Raw genomic sequence first — 20,644 nt, forward strand, 5'->3', positions numbered from 1 at the left:
CCAGCTTGTAATTGATTGGAAGAAAGACATGAGTATTTTGTTTTGTGAACTGAAAATTGTGCAAGTGTTGGTCAAGGATACCCTATAATCTTCGATTTTGCCCTGTATATTTTGCTTACCCTGACTGTTATACCATTTGCCATGGAAATTTCTTGGACTTTGAATGGATATTTTGGTATAAACTTGTCTAGAAAAGTTGGATTCGCACTTGTCTATGTATTATGAGCTTGTTTGTGTGTGATTTATGGTTGAAAGTGAGCAAACACTTGCTGGAATAATCTTGCCTGAATCGTAGGGTGGAAGCTGTGTTTTGCAGCTTGTAACTTCCATTTTTGTTGAATTTTTCAAAGAGATTCATGCCTTATAGTCACACTACGAGGCATTGCATGATTTATGCTTCAACCATAAAAGAAAGTTAAGTTTTTGGTTAGCAATCCACTTACATGTAACTTGTTATGGAGGAAAACTTCCAGCCATGAACCAGGGTTAAATTTCGACCTAACTTTCGACAAATGGATGCTATTTTACAGAAAAAATTCCTGCTTAAATCGAGACTATGTAGCTACCATTTTCTTTGAGTTTTAACACTAAAATGTTGGCTGCGAACTTATACCTTTTGGCTTGTTAAACCTTTAATGCTTTAAACATAGCATGCATGAGTCGATTCACTGGTTTTTAGAGACACTTGAAGTAATCATGGTGAGAGAATTTGTGAGAACTCATGTTTGATCCTTAAAATAGTTATTTTTATAATTATTTACACTAGTATTAGTTAATTATATTTTAGTTTCACGTATTGCCTTTAAATTTCGCTTTATCGCGCGCGAGTCGAAAGTTCGCGTATTTCGCGTTGGAACGGCTAAGTGGAGATTTGAGAAATTAATACTAGACTACTAAGAGTGAATAATTATAGTGTTAAAGGAAGTACCTTGGTGAATTAGTGCATGAGTGTATCAAACCCGAGGGAAAACGGTGGTACGAAACCCGCGCGCGACAACTATTCAAAGTTGACTTTTTGCTAAACTTAATCCTTACTTTTTCCTCCAAGCTTCCAAGACAAGCCAAAAACTATCACACACTCTCTCTCTTACCTCTCCATTCGGCCAAACACACCCAAGGAGGAAGGAGGAAGAAAACTCCATTGTTCTAGTTTCATTTCACCCACAAAACTTCCACCAAATCGCAAACTACTTGGAGTAACACTTCATCTTGGAGCAAGGAGCAATCGTGTGATTTTTCTTGAAGAATTGTTGGTGGAGAAATCTGGTTTCATCTAGTGTTTAGGAGGTAATCTTCATCTCCTTTAATCTTTCCAATTTCTTCAAGATTAAAGTTTAGTTTTCATGGGTTTGCAACCCTAAGAAAGAAAATAGGTTAGAGGACTTGAGGAACCCATTTATTTCGCTTTAAATCATAGGCTAGCGGACTCGATGAGACCTCTAGGTAGCTGACTTGAGGTTTGATTGTGTGGTTGTGGTTGTTTATGTGATATATAGCTTGATTACGATTAGAAAGTGGAGAGAAATTGAAGGAAAACTTAGAAAGGAAGATGGCAGAAAATTCTGTCCTTGCTATCCTGTCTTTATTTCAAAATTTTGATGCCTGGTTGGCTTTGAAATTGATGGTTATATATTGTCTATTGTGTGTACAAAATGTCTTTCAAAAATCGTATTGATTGGTTGCGTAAAACTTGAGTTTTGTGAAGGTTCGAATCTGGAAAACGTATAACAGTACACTCAGATAGTACTTCTTTGTCTGAACATAAGTCTTTGTAAAAAAGTCAAAATTGAGTGTTGTTTATGGCATTCGAAACTAGACATTCATAGATTTTCAACGGTATAAAAATCCCCTACTGGTTCCTTTTGAGTGTACTGTAGCGAGTCAGCAAAGTTGGCTGTTCTGTTTCAACTGTTTATGCAAATGAAACTGGAAGCTGCCTCTTGTGACTAAATTTTGTCCCATTTGTTAAAGGATTTTCAAAATGATGTCTTCTGATAAATTGTAAAATTTGGAACCTAGTTTCCAACGCCATAAACCATTTTCAATTTGGAGTTGTAAAAAGTCCGATATGGTTTGGTTTCGAAAATGCGACAAATCTGGAAATTAGAAACTTTTCCCTTCGTTGTTGACCGAATGGTCAAATCTATTTTGGGATGTTATATTTCGGAAATTTTAGTGTCATTTAACCATCAATTGCTTAGTAAACATTTCTGGAACTTTGGTTTCAAAATTGGAGCGAATTGGGGCTGATTGTGTTGGACAAAACATTTGAGAAAGCAAGAGAACTACGGTTGGTAGATTAGCCTTGAAACATTTCCCAAAATTTGGTCGTTTCGTTCACTATCTTCCCCTGCAAGTTTTTACCTAAATTTTGGTAGAGAAGTAGTCCATATATGGAAGTTTAAATGTACCAAATTTGGTGTCATTTCAATACTATTTTGATACTCGAACAATGCCCCAAAGATTGCTCTTCAAATCTGGAAAATTCACTGATCAGAGTACAAAAGTCAACCAATTTCCAACTGTTGTATCTTGTTGTTCAAAACTCCAAATTTAGTTCCGCATGTTGTGTTTGAAACTTTGTATGGGACTCTTATTGTTTTACAAATTTCAAAGGCTGATTCACTTTCTGTGAATTTTGCCGAATTTTCAAATATCACCGAAAACCAAGACTGGTTCCGTCTTACCTTCTTGAATCAGCAACTTTGAGCAGAAAATTAAATGCTTTCGCTTTAGAATCTTAGAAAAGCGTTTTCTAGGAACTTTTAGTACTATGAATTTAGTTTCCAACGGTATAAATTTTTTCATTTTTGGATCTACCGAACTCAAGATCTGATTTTACCAAGTTTATCGTGCAAAACTGAAATTTTATGATTTCTTGGGAAATGAGTTTTTGAGAACTTTTCATTGTCTTTCGATATTGATTGTCCGTTTTAAACTCATTTTCATAGAGAATGCAAGTTTCTCTTGTAATTTTAAATTCTCACTTTTGAACCTCGATTTTTGAGATATCAAAACTCTTCTGAGACAGTGTCTTAGTTTTAAACAAGAGTACATTCTTCCTGGTTTGGCGAGGAGTTTCTAATTATTTATGAGCAATAGTTAATTGTTATTTCTTCTGACAGTCAAGAGGATCTTGAAGAGAATTTCGGAGTCGGCCACTAAAGATTTTATTTGCACTTACTCCCTTATTTTGAATTGGCGAGTGTCAAGTGCATGAATAGTTGCCAATTATGTGAATTGCTTCTTATGGATTAAATGATTTATAATTGTTGAGTCGAGTGTGTACGTTATCGCACTCGCTCTCTTTTAACTGATTGTATAACTGAACTGCTCATAATTGAATTGGATGTGGTTGACTGAATGCCGATTGAAGTGAATCTAAACGACCTATAACGGTATTTGTCGATTGGAGTGAATCTCATCGACTTATAACGGTAACTGGGGGACGCCCAAATCTCAATTGGCCGAACTTGAGACTCGATCAAGCATGGGCTTGGTCGAGAAACTCGGTGAACCATGAGATAATCAAAAACTTGATCTATTAAGAGATCTCGCTTGGCATTTCGTGGAGTAGTGCCTTTTATAAAAGAAGTGCGGGCCCGGAGCAGGGGGTGTAACGGTGAACAGGAGAAGAGTAAGTGGAGTTCTACGGACTTAATACCTACCCGATTTTGACGGAGTGTCATCTCGTGGAGGTATTTGATCGAGCCTTGGCAAAGCAAGTGGAATCTAGCTCCTGAGAACTCCTGTATCCTTATTGAATGTGTGTTATTATTATTTATGAATTACTTGAATTTTCTTGTTTTAATTCTCATACAAATGCCATGGTTATGTGAACTATGTGTTTGTATGTTTTCTTGGCCTCACCGAGCGTCAGCTCACCCTATTAGTTTGTTTTCCTTAACAGGAGCTCGAATTCGAAAGAATTTTTGGGAAAGCCGACTTGATTACTTTTGGTTAGAATCTGGAAATGTAATTGATTAGTCGACTTGTAGTGATTGTATTTTAAAAAGTTGATGTACTTTTGGTGACTTATGATGTAAGATTTGAATGTTCCATTAAGGAAGCGACTTTTCTTCACTTCGACTTTTATTATTTGGTTATTAATCCTTAAGTTTGAATTGGATTTGTATCGATTCCTGGCGACAGTTGGGCAGGCGTCCCGCCGATACCCTTTAGTTCGCCTTAGGGAGAAGTGGGGGCGTCACAGTTGGTATCAGAGTGCTAGGTTTAGAGATCTAAATGGGGAATGTATTAGAAACCTTATCTTTGAGAATAGGAACCAGATAACTTATTTATACTTTAAATGATGTTTGAGCGAATTAGTGCCTTTAAGTTTCTAACCTAGAAGTTTTGGTTGTTTTGTACAGATGGAGAATGGAAATTGGAGTCATGCTGCTCATGGTAATGGGCATGCTAACGGCCATGTGGAGACTCTTAGGTCTATCTACTATCGAACACTTGGTGGAGGAGCTCGCGTTCGATTCTCGCCTTACTCTAGGTTTTCCCGTTGTCCCTGTAAGGCGACACACGCTTACCCTAATGACCTTGTACTATCCATTGATGATGAGCGACGGCAGTTGGTGAGTACCAACAGAGCCTTACTCCAGGAGATTGAGGAGCTGAGCTCTATGGTTGACGCTTAGGACGCTAGGATTACGGAGCTAGAGGGGACGGTGGTAGACGAGCTGGTTAGGACTGAGGCCGCTCGTGACGAGTTTCAGAGGATTAGAACTCGATTGACTAGGGTAGTCGAGAAGGTCCGGGATCGGGCCGTTGGGATATTGGCTGACACCACTATGTTGATCGAGGAGGTGATAGACGCTGTTAAAGCCCGATTCCTGAGGGCACTCCTGAGGAGGAGCCTTTTGAGGAGGACCCAGAGGAGGAGGTCCTGCCTGACGGTCCTACTGAGGATTAGATTTGGAGTGATAAATCTTTTGACTTTTGTAGTCAGGAATAGCTGGGTGGTGCTAGTTCAAAGGCCATTGTATGTTGCTTAACTATGTGGCCTACTTTTGAAGCACTTGGATCTACTTTTGACGTGCATGACTAAATGTACTTTTGTGGCACCTGTGTGCTATATTTTTGTAAATACCCCATGACTTGCTGATTGTATGAATCTTAAGGTGTTAATATATGCTAGTTATTTCAAATGTTTTCCGCATTGGCTTGTATTTTAAATATTTTCTCGCGTAATTATTTTATTCCTTGCATTAGGCATAACTAGGATCATGGATGGACGAAGGAGTGGTAGAGGTCGTGAACGTGGGGTTAGGCAAACCCAACCTCAAGAGGATGATCAAGGATCAGCAATTGGGTTGATCCAAGAACAAGGAAATGTAGAGAGTGACCAGGTGGCCACTGCCATCAACCGCATGACAGATATTTTAGAGCGATTAGCAGATTGAGAGGGTCCAGGACCTAATAATCAACTTGGGGCTCAGGATAGAGGGGATGTTAGTGCTTTGGAAAGATTTTTGAATTTTGCCCCACTTAAATTTATTGGAGGGCCTGATCCTGAGTTAGCGGAGAATTTGTTGAAGAGAATAACTAATATATTTGCCGCCCTAGACTATACTGAAGAGAGATGAGTGCACTTTTCTGCCTTTCAATTTGAGGGTGTAGCATGCGCTTGGTGGGATATGATAAGGAAAAAATGGGAAAGAGCACCGACCCCTTGGACCTGGAAAACTTTACCCGAGAGTTTAATGAGAAATTTCTCTCGCCATTGATTCAAGAGAAAAGGGAGGACGGGGTCATAAAGTTGAGGCAAGGAACTTTTAGTGTGGTAGAATATGAAGGGAAATTCATTAAATTTTCTAAATATGCTCCGAAATTGGTGATTAATGAGCGAAAAAGGATAAGACACTTTGTGCAAGGATTTAATGTGGAGATTCAGGAGGGGTTGGCGGTAGCCCAAATCTCTACGTTTACTGAACCCTTAGAGAAAGCATAGAGAGTCGAAAGTGCAAGGTTGCAAGTTAGGGACTTTCATGCTAAGAAAAGGAACACTCCTAGTTATTCTTATGGACAAGCAAGTAAAAGTGCACCACCTCCCAAGATGAGAAGGGGAACGGGAGGAGTTAGGACCGCTGGAGCACCAAGAGGGGATTTAGCAAGAGGAGGCCGTCATGAACAAGGCCAAGTCAGAGGAACATCATCTGGAGGTCAGGCCATGACTCCTCAAGTTAGTTGTGGCTACTGTGGCAAGTCTAATCATTCAAAGAATGATTGTCGGAGAAAGTCGGGAGGTGCTTGTACTGTGGCAGTGCTGAGCACAGACTCTCAAGTTATCCAAGTAGGCCGAAGGTAGAAGGTAGCATTCAAGGGTCAGAAAAGTCAACCTCTAAGCAGACTAGTGTTGGAGGGAGTTGACCTAAGGTACCGGCTGGGGTTTACGCTTTAGACTATCAACAGATCCCTGACTCTACTGAGGTGGTTGAAGGTACGATCCCTATTTTTCACCGTTTAGCTAAAGTTTTAATTGATCTTGGTGCGACACACTCTTTTGCGAACCCTAACTTTATGAGTGGGATAGATGTGAAGCCAATTAAGTTACCTTATGATTTGGAGGTTAGAACGCTTATTGGGGATCAAAGTTTAGTTGCTAACTTGGTATATAGGGATTGTGAGATATGGGTTGGAGAATGGAAACTATTGGCCGATTTAATGAGTTTAGCTATTAAGGGGTATGATGTCATCCTAGAAATGGATTGGTTAGTTCGTTACCATACTCAGTTGAATTCTAAGATGAAAACGGTAGAGTTGTGTATTCCAAGAGAGGCAACCTAAATTTGGATGTAAGGGGAAGACTAGCCTCATCTGCTCTTATTTCAGGGATTCGAGTTAGAAAAATGTTGAGTAAGGGAGTTCAAGGATATTTGGTTTTTCTTATAAATTCTCCTAGTGATAAAGTGAAGTTGGAGTATATGCCTATAGTTAAGGAGTATCCGGATATTTTTCCTGAACAATTAGAATCTTTGCCACCGGAAAGAGAGATAGCCTTTAAGATTGATGTGACTCTGGGAGTAGTGCCTATCTTTAAGACGCCTTATAGAATGACTCCGACTGAATAGAAAGAGGTGAAATTGCAATTACAGGATCTTCTAGAGCGAGTTTTTATAAAAGAAAGTGATTTACCGTGGGGAGTTCCGGTGTTGTTTGTTAAAAAGAAGTATGGTAGTTTGAGGTTGTGTATAGACTACCGAGACTTGAATGACGTTACCATCAAGAATAAGTATCCTTTACCCCACATTGATAAATTGCTTGATCAATTGCAAGGGGCAGTAATATTTTTAAAGTTGGATCTTAGGCAAGGGTATTATCAATTGAGAATTTTGGAAAAAGATACACCTAAAACTGCTTTTAACTCGAGATACAGACACTTTGAGTTCGCAGTGATGCCGTTTGGATTGACTAATGCACCTGCAGCTTTTATGGATTTAATGTACCGAATCTTTAAGCTTTATCTGGATCAATATGTAATAGTATTCATTGATGATATATTGGTGTATTTTAAAACACTGGAGGATCATGAGAAACATCTGAGATAAAACCTATTGAAATTCAAAATTTCATAGGATTAGCAGGGTATTACAGGAGATTTATTATAACTTTTTCTAAGATTGTGGGACCCATGACTGAGTTGACTAAGAAAAGTGAGAATTTCATTTGGAGCCCTAAGTGTGAAGAGAGTTTTCCGGAGTTAAAGAGACGGTTGACGAGGGCACCTATTTTAACTTTACCGACTGGAAAGAGTAGTTTTGTGGTTTATACGATGCTTCAAAAGAAAGATTGGGATGTGTTTTGATGCAGAATGATAAGATGATTGCGTATGCTTCTAGGAAGTTAAAACTTCATGAGAGAAATTACACAACTCATGATTTGAAATTAGCGGCTGTAGTGTTTGCATTAAAGAAGTGGAGACATTACCACTATGGAGTGACGTTTGAGGTTTTTACCGACCACAAGAGTCTTAAGTATTTGTTTTCCCAAAAAGAGCCGAATTTAAGACAACGTAGATGGGTGAAATTTTTAGAGGATTTGGATTGTACGATCAATTATCACCCAGGGAAGGCTAATGTTGTAGCAGATGCTTTTAGTTGTCAAGTGCAAGTGATAGGATTGATGATTAAAGAATTGCCCTTGTTGGAAGAAGTTAGTGTTTGGAACCTTAGACTCGAACCAAGAAAAGTGATCCTTGGGAACATTGTCATAAAATTCACTCTGTTGGAACGTATCAAGGAAGCTCAGAGGAAGGATTCTGAAGTACAAAAATGGTTGGAGAGAGTTAATAAAGGAGAAAAGTCAGATTTTAATATGGGTGTAAATGGCGTGCTAAAGTTTCGGAACCGTATAGTAGTGCCAAAGAACGAAGGGTTTAAGAAGGAAATCTTGAAAGAATCACACCGATCTAAGTACACGGTATATCTTAGAGGGAATAAAATGTATTAAAACTTGAAAAGTTTGTATTGGTGGGAGAATATGAAGAAGGAAATTGCTCGATTTGTCCAAACTTGTTTAATTTGCCAGCAGGTTAAAGCCGAACATCAGAAACTATCTAACTTATTGCAACCTTTAGAGATACTCGAATGGAAATGGAAAAATATTACTATGAATTTTGTATCTAGATTATCAAGGACACGAAGAGGTCATGACGCCGTTTGGGTAATAGTGGATAGGTTGACTAAATCTGCTCATTTTCTGTCGATTAGTATGAAATACTCACTGGAGAAGTTAGCCAAACCGTACTTGGACGAGATTATAAGGCTACATGGGATACCTGTAAGTATTGTATCTGACCGAGACCCTCGATTTGTCTCTCAGTTCTGGCAGAAGATGCAAGAAATGCACGGAACTAAATTGAGTTTCAGCACTACTTACCACCCTCAAACTGATGGACAGTCAGAGAGGACGATTCAGACTCTTGAGGACATGTTGAGATCTTGTATTTTGGATTTTGGAGAGAGTTGGAGTAAATACCTAACACTGGTAGAATTTGCTTACAATAATAGTTTCCATTCATCCATTCAAATGGCTCTGTATGAAACTCTTTATGGTCGAAAGTGTAGATGTCCGATTTGTTGGGATGAAATAAGTGAAAGAAAGATTTTAGACCCAACTACAGTATCTTGGATTGAAGAGGCGTGAGAAAAGATAAAATTAATACGTCAAAGGATTCAGACAGTTCAGAGCCGTCAAAAGAGCTATACAGACAATCGAAGGAAAGATCTAGAATTTTTGGTTGGAGATCAAATTTTCCTTAAGGTCACACCTCTAAATGCAAGTTTGATGGCAGGAAAAGAAAAGAAGTTGCAACCTAGATTTGTAGGACCTTATAAGATTCTTCAACGTATGGGAAACGTGGCTTATAAGTTGGAACTGCTACCAAGTTTATCTCGGATTCATAATGTTTTCCACGTGTTTATGCTCAAGAAATATCATCCAAATCCGTCTCATGTACTGCAACCAAAAAATGTTGAGATTGACGAAGTACTAACTTATGAGGAGAGACCAGTGAAGCTTCTGGATCACAAAGTGAAGGAACTAAGGAATAAGCGAATCCCTCTAGTAAAAGTACTTTGGAAGAATCATGGAGTAGAGGAAACAACTTGGGAAATAGAAGAGGAGATTCGAAAGAAATATCCAGACCTATTTCCCGAACAAGGTATGAATTTCGTGGAAGAAATTCTTTTAAGGAGGAGAGGATGTGAGGACTCATGTTTTATTTTTAAAATAGTTATTTTTACAATTATTTAAACTAGTATTAGTTAATTATATTTTAGTTGCACGTATTGCCCTTAAATTTCGTTTTATCGCGCGCGAATCGAAAGTTAGCATATTTCGCGTCGGAACGGCCAAGTGGAGATTTGAGAAATTAATATTAGACTACTAAGAGTGAATAATTATAATGTTAAAGGAAGTACCTTGGAGAATTAGCACATGAGTGTATCAAACCTGAGAGAAAACGGTGATACGAAACCCGCGTGCGACAACTATTCAAAGTTGACTTTTTCCTAAACTTAATCCTTACGTTTTCCTCCAAGCTTCCAAGACAAGCCAAAAACTATTACACACACTCTCTCTTACCTCTACATTCGGCCGAACACACCCAAGGAGGAAGGAGGAAGAAAACTCCATTGTTCTAGCTTCATTTCACCCACAAAACTTCCACCAAATCACAAACTACTTGGAGTAACACTTCATCTTGGAGTAAGGAGCAATCGTGTGGTTTTTCTTGAAGAAGAAAAATCTGGTTTCATCTAGGGTTTAGGAGGTAACTTTCATCTCCTTTAATCTTTCCAATTTCTTCAAGATTGAAGTTTAGTTTTCATGGATTTGCAACCCTGAGCAAGAAACTAGGTTAGAGAATTTGAGGAACCCATTTATTTTGCTTTAAATCATAGGTTAGCGAACTTGATGAGACCTCTAGGTAGCTGACTTGAGGTTTGATTGTGTGGTTGTGGTTTGTGGTTGTTTATGTGATATATAGCTTGATTACGGTTAGAAAGTGGAGAGAAATCGAAGGAAAACTTAGAAAGGAAGTTGGCAGAAAATTCCGTCCTTGCTGTCCTGTCTTTATTTCGAAATTTTGATGCTTAGTTGGCTGTGAAATTGATGGTTATATATTGTATATTGTGTGTACAAAGTGTCTTTCAAAAATCGCATCTATTGATTGCGCAAAACTTGAGTTTTGGTGAAGGTTTGAATCTGGAAAAACGTATAACAGTACACTCGGACAGTAATTCTTTGTCCGACAATAATTCTTTGTCCGAACATAACTCTTTACACAAAAGTCAAAATTGAGTGTCGTTTATGCATTCAAAACTAGACATTCATAGCTTTCCAATGGTATAAAAATCCCCTACTGGTTCGTTTTGAGTGAACCGTAGCGAGTCGGCAAAGTTGGCTGTTCTGTTTCAACTGTTTATGCGAATGAAACTCGAAGCTGCCTCTTGTGACTCGATTTTGTCCCATTTGTGAAAGGATTTTCAAAATGATATCTTCTGATGAATTGTAAAATTTGGAACCTAGTTTCCAACGCCATAAACCATTTTCAATTTGGAGTTGTACAGAGTCCGATATGGTTTGGTTTCGAAAATGCGACAAATCTGGAAATTGGAAACTTTTCCCTTCCTTGTTGACCGAATGGTCAAATCTATTTTGGGATGTTATATTTCAAAAATTTTAGTGTCATTTAACCATCAATTGCTTAGCAAACGTTTCTGGAACTTTGGTTTCAAAATGGAACAAATTGGGGCTGATTGTGTTGGACAAAACGTTTGAGAAAGAAAGAGAACTATGGTTGGCAGATTAGCCTTGAAACATTTCCCAAACTTTGGTCGTTTCGTTAATTGTCTTCCCATGCAAGTTTCTACCTAACTTTTGGTAGAGAAGTAGTCCATATATGGAATTTTAAATGTATCAAATTTGGTGTGATTTCAATACTATTTCGATACTCGAACAATGCCCCAAAGATTGCTCTTCAAATCTGGAAAATTCACTGATCAGAGTACAAAAATCAACCAACTTCCAACTATTGTATCTTGTTTTTCAAAACTCCAAATTTAGTTCCACTTGTTGTGTTTGAAACTTTGTATAGGAATCTTACTGTTTTACAAATTTCAAAGGTTGATTCACTTTCTGTGAATTTTACCGAATTTCCAAATATCCCCGAAAACCAAGACTGGTTCCGTCTTACCTTCTTGAATCAGTAAATTTGACCTGAAAAATGAATGCTTTCAGTTTGGAATCTTAGAAAGTATTCTCTAGGAACTTTTAGTACTATGAATCTATTTTCCAACAGTATAAATTTTTCTATTTTTGGATGTACCGAACTCAAGATCTGATTTTACCAATTTTATCGCGCAAAGCTGAAATTTTATGATTTCTTGGGAAATGAGTTTTTGAGAACTTTTCATTGTCTTTCAATATTGATTGTCTGTTTTAAACTCATTTTCATAGAGAATGCAAGTTTCTCTTGTAATTTTAAATTCTCATTTTTGAATCTCGATTTTCGAGATATCAAAACTCTTCTGAAACATTGTCTTCGTTTTAAACAAGTGTAAATTCTTCCTTGTTTGGCAAGCAGTTTGTAATTATTTATGGGTAATAGTTAATTGTTATTTCTTCTGGCGGTCAAGAGGATGTTGAAGAGAATTTCGGAGCCGATCACTAAAGATTTTATTTGCACTTACTCCCTTATTTTGAATTGGTGAGTGTCAAGTGCATGAATAGTTGTCAATTATGTGAATTGCTTCTTATAGATTAAATGATTTATAATTATTGAGTCGAGTATGTACGTTATCGCACTCGTTCTCTTTTAACTGACTGTATAACTGAACTGCTCATAATTGAATTGTATGTGGTTGACTGAATACCAATTGGAGTGAATCTTATCGGCCTATAATGGTATTTGTCGATTGGAGTGAATCTCATCGACTTATAACGGTAACTGGGGGACGCCCAAATCTTAATTGGCTGACCTTGCGACTCAAGCTAGCATGGGCTTGATTGAGAAGTTCGGTGAACCAAGAGATAATCAAAAGTTTGATCCATTAAGAGATCTCGCTTGGCATAGTCGTGGAGTAGTGCCTTTTATAAAAGAAGTGCGGGTCCGGAGCAGGGGGTGTAACGGTGAACATGAGAAGAGTAAGCAGAGTTCTACGGACTTAATACCTACCCGATTTTGACGGAGTGTCATCCCGTGAAGATATTTGATCGAGCCTTGGCAAAACAAGTGGAATCTAGCTCCTGAGAGCTCCTGTATCCTTATTGAATGTGTGGAATCTAGCTCCTGAAAGTTGATGTACTTTTGGTGACTTATGATGTAAGATTTGAATGTTCTATTAAGGAAGCGACTTTTCTTCACTTCGACTTTTATTATTTGGTTATTTATCCTTAATTTTGAATTGGATTTGTATCGAGTCCTGGCGAGAGTTGGGCAGGCGCCCCACTCATACCCTTTGGTTCGCCTTAGGGAGAAGTGGGGCCGTCACAGTTGGTATCAGAACGCTAGGTTTAGAAATCTATATGGGGAATGTATTAGAGACCTTACCTTTGAGAATAGGAACGAGATAACTTATTTATACTTTAAGTGATGTTTGAGCGAATTAGTGACTTTAAGTTTTTAATCTAGAATTTGTGGTTGTTTTGTAGAGATGGAGAACGGAAATAGGAGTCATGCTGCTAATGGTAATGGGCATGCTAACGGCCACGTGGAGACTCTTAGGCCTATTTACTATCGAGCACTTGGTGAAGGAGCTTGCGTTCGATTCTCGCCTTACTCTAGGTTTCCCCGTTGTTCCTGTAAGGCGACACACGCTTACCCTAATAACCTTGTACTGTCCATTGATGATGAGCGACGGCAGTTGGTGAATACCAACAGAGCCTTACTCCAGGAGATTGAGGAGCTGAGCGCTATGGTGGACGCTCAGGGTGCTAGGATTACGAAGCTAAAGGAGACGGTGGTCGACGAGCTGGTTAGGACTGAGACCGCTCGTGTTGAGTTTTGTGAGGACCCGTAATTTTCTTAATTTCTAGGTTTTAATTTCTTTTAATTATACGTTTTTCCACCTTTTCTTTATTCGAAACATTGTGCAAATAAATTTTATGAGTAAATATAGCTTTTAAATGATTTTTCTAGTATCGGTTAGTTTTTGGGGAATTAAGAGCGTATACCGGACGTGGGACCCACTAGTGCGAAAAGTTCAGAAAAATTCGGCTAACTAGATTAAGTTTTGAATACTGGAATGAATTTACCGGGTGTTAAGAGATAAGTGGAGGGTGCAATTTGGATTGATATGAGAGAGACAAGTTAGGTAGAGAGTTAATAAAAGGTGACAAGTGTCACCATTTGGTTGGGCTTACCTTAAGACCTTTCTTACCATTGACTTAAATAACCAAAAATGACCCAAAAATCCTCAAAAAAATCCTCCTTGAAGCCGGCCCTCTCTTGCTCTCTTTCTCTCTCTCTCTTACTCCAAGCACAAGGAAGAAAACACTTCAATCTTGTTCCAAATCATCAAAACTAACCATCCAACCTTGAAATTACTCCATAAAACCTCTTCAATTAGAGTTAGTGAGTGGATTTGTGGCGTTGTTTGGAAAGTTAAGGTGGTCAATAGCTCTCTCTCTCTTGTTCTTAAGGTAAGTTGTGAAGAACCACCCTCCTTCTTTAATTGATGCTTAAATCATGCTTAGTGGTAGTAAAAGATGCAAGTTTATGGATTAATTTTTGATTTGTGGTTGAAATGATGAAGTTTTATTATTTTTGGGGATTTTTCTGTTTTAATATAAGCATGATTGTGTGGCTATTTATGATGATTGGAAATGGTCTATAATGACTTAAGGAGGTGGGAAAAGTGATTAATTGCAACCAATTTCTGTTTTGGAAGAAAATTGAAAAACCTAGGGTTCTTAAGGGAGCATTCTGTCCGAATTTTTAGGTCCTATATAGAGGCCGAATTGGCCTTAGCTCAAAACATGAAAGTTGTAGGGAATGACATTTTCGAGGCTGTCCAATTTAGGGGAAGTGCTGTCCAATTTTTTCTAGGCCAATTGGTTCCTTTAAGTTTGAATTGGCTTGTGATAGAAATGAAGGGCTTTTGGGTTGTTGAACCTAGGTCTTCATGTTACCTTTTTATTCCCAAAAATCATGTTTTGTACCCTTGCATTAGTAATTATTTGGCGAGGCATACGACTAGTAGTCGAGCCTCACATGTGTATTTTGTTTACTCGATTCTGGATGTGAAACCTTCAATTGGTTTACTTTGATTATTTTAGGGTTTCTTGGCGATTAAAGCCAATCCGAAGTGAAAACTTTTGAGGTATCTGTACTTGAACCGGTGAGTGTACCACTCCCTTCCATTGCTGTTTAACTTGATTTCTGCTCTGCAATCTGTTTAATTTGTTTGAGACGAGGGTGTACTTTATCGCACTCGTTCTCTTGTCTGTTCATATGCCAATTTTGGTGTCAATCTGAATCTGTATCTGTATCTGATATCTGTATCTGTATCTGTATCTGTATCTGTGACCTATGAGCTCAAATCCTGTGGCTAAGTTATTCGAGTCGGGACGGCAAGGGCCTGGACGATTAGATAACGAACCACGGTAGTCTGTTTTGGGATCTTTGGATATTGAGACCCTTGATTCCGGTATACTCGAGTATTACCATTTCTGTTTCTGTTGAGGTGAGCGGGCCCGGTAAATGGGTGTTTGGTGGACGGAATTTGGTGTAAAGTGGGATCTACGGACGTGTTGGTTCTATATACGTTGACGGAGAGTCAACCGGCTTGGATCAAGTACTGCGCTGGAAAGCTGGCTCCTGAGAGCCACCTGTATCCTTCCTATTTGAGTTCTTGTGTTTACCTGTCTTACTTTATAGCGAGCATGTGTATCTGGTTTGTATAACGTGAAATACCTGATTTTTCTGCTACATGTTTGGTACCTCATTGGGCGTAAGCTCACCCCCTCCTCGTTATCTTTGTTTTCCTTACAGGAACCTCTTTTGGAAATCATGATTTTGAGAAGCGAGTTGAGCTAGTTAGAAAATCTTTTGTTCTTTTGTATAGCTCCTCGAGAATGAGCAAACCCTAAATGTATTTCGTTTCACTGGTTCCATTTGAATTGTAAACCTAGCGACATGTATATATGAAAGCGTTTTCTCCATGTTTAAGCTTGGCGGTCTTCAATCGTTCATTTCTTTTGGGTCCTATCTCGCGTAATATCGGATTTGTGTGATTCGACTCCGTAATCCTGGCGAGAGCTGGGCAGGCGGTCCGCTGAACCCTTTGGTTCGCCTTAGGGTGAGGTGGGGCTGTCACAGGTGGTATCAGAGCCACTTCGCGTGGTCTCTGCGCGGAGAGAGCTTGGGCCAAATGATGTTATGGTCTTGCTTTCGTGAAAGCGTCAAAAGGTATATGTGCTCGTTTGAGCGTAAGCGATGAACTGTGCATGTCATAAGTGTAAGGATCATTACCATGGGACTTGAGGAAGTTAGGAATATATGTCGGGTAGGAATCTTTAATATGGATGATTTACGCTTGGGACCGGCCGGCTCAAGTTGTGAATTATCTTAGATGGGATTCTTGCGCCCGGATACGAAAGAGATGAGAGCCTAGGTTAGAAAGGACTTGGGCGAACTAGCAATGTGATTCGATGGAACCTCGCGCAGTCTGATCGGGTGTTGTTAAGCATGATCAACCTTGATTAAGATATCAATGGTCTTGTTCTCGTAGATTAAGGATGGAGCCCTAGAGGGGAAAATCTTTTCGTTAGTTATTCTTGTACTTGTGACCTAGTGTGTCTATAGTACTTTTGGATAACCCCGCTATTTTCATGGATTTGTATCTAATTGATTGCTACTGTGTGGCTTGTTTGATACAGTTATGTTATATATGTATACTTTTGATCTGTGCGTACCTTTTGCTACTTGCTTTTGCCTACCTGTCGCGCCCCACTTTTCGATCGTCGAATGGGTGTGTGTGTGGGTGTGTAATGTGTGAACGTGTGCAAAGTGAAAAGTAAAAGGCCATGGGACTTAGAATGCGACGATTTGGCCAAGTGAAGTTCAAAAGGGTTTTTTGTATCAAAAATGGAGTCGCCACTTGGTATAGAGTTAGGGTGTACCAAGTCACCCAAAAATGATTTTTGTTTTTGAATAATAAAAAAAGTAAATAAACCCTTTTTGAGAACTTTTGGGTCTACGTAACCGAAAGAGGGATCGGGGGTCACATTTGACGAAGGGGAAGGCAAGGATAAAAAATCCAAGGCACCCCTTCGACCTAGCCAAAGCTAGTTGCGTGACTTAAACCAATTTTTCCTAATTTTTCTACCCAAGGTATGTATCGCGTATTGGATATGTCTATATGAATGCAAAAACCTAGACCTAGGGGGACATGGGGGAAATTTCTCTTCAAAGGTTGAGCGGTGCCAATCACATTAATTGTGAAGCCCAACAATGATCCTTTCGGAGAGGTCACACCTAAACCTAAATGACGTGAAAAATGAGTGGAATGCATGTCATGTGAAAGTGTGAGTTTGTGTGAAGTGAGAAAAAATGATAAAAGATAAGATAAGAGTGAAGGGGTGCAAATGTAGATGAAAGTACTCGTGTGCGAGTGAAGATAAAATGTTCGTGTGCAAGTGGAGATAAAAAGTGTTCGTGTGCAAGTGAAGGGATATGAAGGTGCATGTGTGAAAATGAGACAAAAGTGAAAGTGTAATGATAGAGTGGATTGGGAATGCATGAGCCTAGGGAATTCATGCATATTGGGTACGGGGAGACCTAAATCGTGACTTGATTTTCCCTTTGATTAGAAGGCGAAACTAGCGTGCTAAGGCTATCGAGTAGCCACACTCGCTCGTTTCCCTTATCGGAAGGGGACACTCAAGCAAAATGAACCCTATAACTAGCATGAAATGCAAAAATCCTAAAATGGAGGGAAAACGGGCTCGAGGATCATGCCAAATGATAAAACTAAGGAAAAAATGCATGAAAATGTAGTGAGCAAGCAAATGATGTGCTAACGAGGGGAAATCCCTACGGGTCTAGCGTTGGACTAGCCCACTCTATGAACTCCGACTAGCGTTGGACTAGCGGAAACGTACATTCATCCATTCCATTCATTCATGGCTATGAAGGCAAGTAGACATGCCAAAACGCTCGTAAACACGTAGCACGTAGCACTTAGCATGCTCGACTAGATGCAAGAGCCTAATAAAGCAATTAAACATGTAGCAACAAAAGCAAGCAACCAAGGGGAAGGGGAAATGGACCAGATGCTCTCCGAGCCCTATCTATTACAAGCCAAGAGGTGTACACATACCCCATAAAAGCATAAAGGGAAAGGGGAAATGGACAAGATGCTCTTCGAGCCCTATCTATTACAAGCCAAGAGGTGTACACATACCCCATAAAACTTAAATAAAAGTAAAAGCAAGTAAATGCACGCAAGGAGGTAAGGAAAGCGGAGTAGACATGCATGTTCACATAACACGTAGGAGCACGTAGGGTCAAATGAAGTGCAAGTAAGGGATAGAGTGTACCTCCCTTGGAATGGAGTCCAAATGAAAGAAAAATGGCTTCAAAACAATAAAAAGGTCACGGTACCTCAAATAGTAAAGTATAACAAAGTCACCAAAAACTCTCCTAATTGCACTTTAAGTGAAATCAAACTATGCATAATTTCCAATAAAGGAATCCACCAAGGACTCAAATGCAAGCATTAATCAACCATTCAAAGCTAAATGAAACAGTTTAGAACTCAAAAGGTCCATGAGCATGAAAAGGTCAATTAATCAACTTATTTAGGGAAATTAAAGAAAATGGGTCACCACAAGTTCATTTAGTCGCAAGGTTCACAAATCCATGCATTAAGCATCACCTTAGCAAAACATGGTAACCAATGAAGGCCAACAAGCAATTGAATTGAAACATTGATGCTACCAAAGACTCAATGGTGAACACTAACCAAGCATTCAAGCTCAATCAAATACTTTTAGGAACTTCAAAGGTCCAAAGGCAAAGAGAAAAAGTCAAGTAATGGCTTAAAATTCAACTATTCTAAGATCTATTTGCAAAAATTAGGACTTAATTACGAGATACTGAAACATGCTTGGGCTATTGTGGCACAAAGAGAAACTTAGAGGGATCAAATTGATTAAATGTTTCAATTACTTGGGCCTTAGTAGAACAAGAGGGGACTTGGGGGGTCAAAGTGCAAAATCTGGAAATTATTTCATGCAAGTTCATGCAAGCTACGTAGAGGAATTCTGCACTCAAATTGCAGCAAAACATGAAGCCTTCGGCAATCCAAAAAAAAATGCAGCAGTAGCTTCCATTTCACACGCAAGTTTCATTTCAAACCTTCAACGAACAAAACTTTGAACTAACTCCAATCAAAACATAACCAAGCACCTCATGGCAAAGCAAAACTTAGAATTTTTCCATGCAAGTTAGCTAGAAACAAAACCTCTGTGACTAAGACAGAAATTTTTCTATTTCGTCCACAACCATTCTCATGCAATTTCCTTATGCCATTTAGACACATTCATGCAAGCCAAACAAGAAAAGAAAAACATGACTGAATTGTTATCTAGACAAAATGCTAGAGCTCAGAGCCAAAAGAAAGAATCGAAAGAATAAAGTTCTGCAAAATTGGTTTCGGCAGGCTGCTGTACATTTTCCAGCAATGTTCGGACATGAATCAAGTGTCTCAAACACCACTCATTCACTTCACTTTATCCACTCAAGAATAACCATCAAATCAGGATGGCTCAAAACCTGGTGAAAGGTCACGAATAAAAGAAAACAGCAAGAAGAAGAAGGAAAAAAAAAATGCAACAGCTTTTGCTACTTCAGCCTGGATATGTTTGTGCGTGAGAAATTGAACAAACTCCCCTAATTTGACAACCCCAACCGACATGTAACGACTTCAGCTCATGCCCCAAAATGCAGTTACTTCTTTCCAGCAGATTCACAAGTTCAAACAACTATAAGAATAAAATGCAGCTGGGATGCTAGGGAAGGAACTTGCGGTGAGTATGCACAAACGAGGGAATAAGAGGAAAAGAAAATCTGCAATTTCAACCATGTTTTCCTGTGATTATGGTGTTCATTCGAATGCAATCCTTCCATCAGAACCCAACTAGTATCTTAACCCACATCAAAGTCTTGATCCCAAACGGCTAATCCCACAGAACTTGATATCCAAACAAATCGAAAAAGCGAAGAAAACTTAGAATGGGGACACGGGATTCTAAAAAGAATTCTGCTACTACTGCCATAAACAAATCATCATTTTTTTATCCAAACAAACACAAACGTAATCCATCTAATTAACAGAACGTGCACTGAGCATTCAAAATAAGAAAATCAGTAACAAATGGCAAACAACAACATCAGAAAATATGCTACAAACCATGAAAGAACGACATTCTTCCGATTGCCTTCTACCCGAATCAAAAAATTACAAATACAAACATGGCAAAGGTTACAACGATAACATTAACAGATTTTAAACAGGAAAGTAGACATGAATATACCTAAACAGCTTGGAAAGATCCCAGCGAACAGCTTGTTGCGAAAGCTGATGCCTTTCAACAATGATGGAAGCCGATCATGGAGATGTTGAGTTTCTCCTTCACTCGCTGTCTCCCTTTCTTCCTCCAACTCTCCACCCGTAGCCTTGGTTTTTATTTTATCCTAGCCGCCCATCTCTCCCTCTCTCTCTTTTCCAGCCCCCTTAAACCTAGCTCTCAACTCTCAGCCCGTCACCTCTCCTCTTTCTGCCGTCCCCAATCTCTCAGCCGTCATTCGATATCCCCGTATGCTTCCTTTGCCCAGCCGTCCTCTGCTTAACCCTCTCTCCCTTTTTCTTCCAGATTTGCAGCCGCCACACTCTATCCTCTCAGATCGTTCTAGCCGTCCCCTTTCTTTTCTTTTCTTTTGCTTTTGTTTTTCAGAATCCCCCGATGGTTCCCCCTTGCGGCTGATCCTTTCTCTTGTTTTTATATGGTGAATCAACCCTAAGAACCTCTGTCCTTTTCTGTATTTTGCAACTTCAGGAGCCGTCCCCAAAGTCCTCTTGCAAGCTGCGACCAAAACGCAGCTTGCGTACCGTGGTGTTCTTTTTTT

Source organism: Coffea eugenioides, chromosome 2 (genome assembly GCF_003713205.1).
Source record: "Coffea eugenioides isolate CCC68of chromosome 2, Ceug_1.0, whole genome shotgun sequence".
NCBI classification, from domain to species: Eukaryota; Viridiplantae; Streptophyta; class Magnoliopsida; order Gentianales; family Rubiaceae; genus Coffea; species Coffea eugenioides.